The sequence below is a fragment of the Hipposideros armiger genome, unplaced genomic scaffold, assembly GCF_001890085.2.
Source record: "Hipposideros armiger isolate ML-2016 unplaced genomic scaffold, ASM189008v1 scaffold_742, whole genome shotgun sequence".
In the NCBI taxonomy this organism is placed as follows: domain Eukaryota; kingdom Metazoa; phylum Chordata; class Mammalia; order Chiroptera; family Hipposideridae; genus Hipposideros; species Hipposideros armiger.
The window spans coordinates 914,112-916,922 of NW_017732092.1; positions in this window are offsets into that span (position 1 = coordinate 914,112).

Here is a 2,811-nt window from a genome sequence, read left to right on the forward strand (position 1 = left end):
AAATATAAGGGGTGAGAGTGAGAACATTCTAGAGAGGAAAGAACATTCTAGAGAGCCTAAAAAACATAGAGACTATTGGAAGGAAGGAAGAGATGGGGAGGTGGTAGCTGGTCATGGAGTGCTATCGACCATGCAAGGATGTTAGAATATGTCTTTAAGACAAGAGGAATATATGGGGAATGGACTGTTATAGTCAGATTGTCTTATGGTCAGAAGATCGTATGTGTCAAATGGACTAGAGAAATGCAATATTCAGAAATAAAAATAAAATATCAAGAGTATTTGAACCCCAATATTGTATGTCAAACAATATTACAGAAATGGCTTGCACGTGATCCTTGCATACCCCTCAGCAGCTACAAACACATTTAGAAAAGAGAAATGAGATGGGGTCTCAGTATTCCATTTTGTCCTGTGAATTTATCTGGGGGCTTTGGAGATTTGCTAGATCAAAATGGCTCTAAATAAGCAGAAGTGGGAAAGCAAAGAAGTGTTGAATGGCCTGTTGTGTGCATGAGTGAATGAGTGTTCCCTTGGTAACTGCACCAGTCTGGTTGGAGGGAAGCAGAAGTGAGAGCTGAGGTTGGAGGGCCACATCTGGATGATCATGAATGGCTTGAAGTCAGAAATAAGAGTCTGGATTCACACTGAAGACAGTAAGGATCATGGAAGGATTTTGAGCAGAAAATGGACAGATTATGTAATGGAAGGTAGAAAGATTGATGTGGAAGGTGAACTGGAGAAGGGAGTGAGGGCCTGAGGGTCAGAACCGAGGAAGGTAGTGGAAGTGACCGCTGCCTTGGTGGTATGAAGGGCAACCTTTCCTCCCTGCCTTGACTGATTGGAGACACCAAGGTGCCCTCAGAGATAGTGAGCTAAGGAGTGAGGGGAGGGAGGAGGCTGGGGGCTGTTGAGCAATATGCTCCTACTCTCACAGGAAAGCTCAATGCTTCCTCCTGGCCCTGGAACATGAGTTTTCCTTCTCAGAGTTCCTATCTGACTTTCTGTTTCTGTGAGCTGCAAAATCTCTCTCTCCATCTCTTTGGGGTAAATCATTTGAGTAATTTCTGTTCCTTTTTCTTTTTTTAAATTAAAGTTTATTGGGGAGACAATTGTTAGCAAAGTTACATAGATTTAAGGTGCACAATTCTGTAATACATCATCTATATATCACATTGTGTTTTTATCACTCAGAGTCAGTTCTCCTTCCATCACCATATATTTGATCCGCTTTACCCTCATCTACCACCCCTCTCCCCCCCTTACCCTCTGGTAACCACTAAACTATTGTCTGTGTCTATGAGTTCTGCTTCTTCATTTGTTTTTCTTGTTCTTTTGTTGTTTTCAGTTTTATATATCACATATCAGTGAAATCATATGGTTCTGTACTTTTTCTGTCTGACTTATTTCGTTTAGCATAATAATCTCAAGTTCCATCTATGTTGTTGCAAATGGCACTATTTTGTCTTTTCTTATGACAGAATAGTATTCCATTGTGTATATATACCATATCTTTTATATCCAATCATCTGTCAAAGGACACTTTGGTTGTCACTAATCATGAGAGAAATGCAAATAAAAACCACAATGAGATATCATCTCACACCAGTTAGAATGGTTATAATCTGGCACTGCACTGTACACCTGAAGCTGATGTTGTATAATATTGTATGTCAACTATAAGTGAATATATATATATAACTATATATATATATATATATATATATATATATATATATATATATATGTATAGTCATGGGACGTGGACTATAGTGGGGAATGGAGTCAAGGGAATTATAATATATATGTATGATATCAGGGGGGGAGTAGGGTGAAGGATTGGGGGAGGGGGATTGTCACCTTGAGGGGTAAAAAGTATAACTATTGCACTGTGTTGTACAGCTGAAACTAATTCTAAAAAATGTGTATTTCACAATAAAAATAATTTTAAAAAAGAATGGCTATAATCAACAAGACAAATAATAACAAGTGTTAGAGAGACTGTGGAGAAAAAGGAACCCTCATACGCCATTGGTCGGAATGCAGATTGGTGCAGCCGCTATGCAAGGCAGCGTGGAGGTTCCTCAAAAAATTAAGAATAAAATTACCATATGACCCAGCAATTTCTCTCCTGGGTATCTACCCCCCAAAATATGAAAACATTTATTTGTAAAGATATATGTGTTCTGATATTCATTGCAGCTTTATTTACGGTGGCCAAGACATGGGAATTTTTTTTTAAGCAGTGATCTTGATTTATTTTTCAATTGTTAAAGTGAAGCTCAAAAGACAAATTCACAGGATGTGGTGGGCCGTGTCCTCAGACCAGATTGTATTGTCCAAGGAGTGTTGTCACACAGGAAGAGGAATGGCTTCTTCTAAACCCTAAAATAGCAGGTGCTGAGGGTCTAACTTGTGTTAAATCACTGAACACACCAAATGCCTAAAGCATCACATTTAGTTTTTCTAAACTCTACAATCATATAAGGATTTTAACATAACATATTGAAAGTCATAACAGTTTTTCAGTTTATAACATTTAATATTTCCTGGCCAAACTAATGTCTAAAAATAGTTAATGAGTGTAACTATTTTCAGAAGAAATATGATATCTGTCTGCCACCTAATATTTATTAGGCCTGTAACAGTTGTGTACTTCTTTTTCTTTTTTTTTTTTAAAGATTTTTTTATTGGGGAATTGGGGGATGGGAACAGCACTGGGGAATTGAGGGAAGGGGAACAGACAAGTTGCTGTCGTTTTGTTCTTCAGTCTAGTTGTGGAGGACGTTGCTTCACTGGCCCAAGTTGGCA